Source organism: Tigriopus californicus, chromosome 8, assembly GCF_007210705.1.
Source record: "Tigriopus californicus strain San Diego chromosome 8, Tcal_SD_v2.1, whole genome shotgun sequence".
In the NCBI taxonomy this organism is placed as follows: Eukaryota; Metazoa; Arthropoda; class Copepoda; order Harpacticoida; family Harpacticidae; genus Tigriopus; species Tigriopus californicus.
Genome location: NC_081447.1, coordinates 5401450 through 5401857, shown reverse-complemented (window position 1 = coordinate 5401857; position 408 = coordinate 5401450).

The window sequence follows — 408 nt, the reverse complement described above, 5'->3', positions numbered from 1 at the left end:
TCCATTCTACTTGATGTGAAAATCAATTTCGTTAAATTGGGCTTTAAACCATAGATAACCAATTCGGTTTCCTAGGTCGCTACTCCATGTGGCTTTTTTAAGGTGTTTGAGGGACCCGTGTACAGTACACCAATGAATCGGCAACTCCTGTACGATTCATATTAAGTTCGAAATGTCTCTCCAAATGAAGCAAATCAAAGTTCTCTTGGAGGAGGGGTAACGATCGATGACACAGGAAGATGAATTAGTGCCTTTTCCTAGCTATCTAATTTTCATAATTACCCTCAATTCTCATTGAAGCTTTCTTTGATGAATGCCTCTTTTATTGACTTAGCATGATCAATTGACGAATCTAAAATGACTTTTTAATTTGACATCATACTCCGATCAGCAAATTCGTCCCAAATT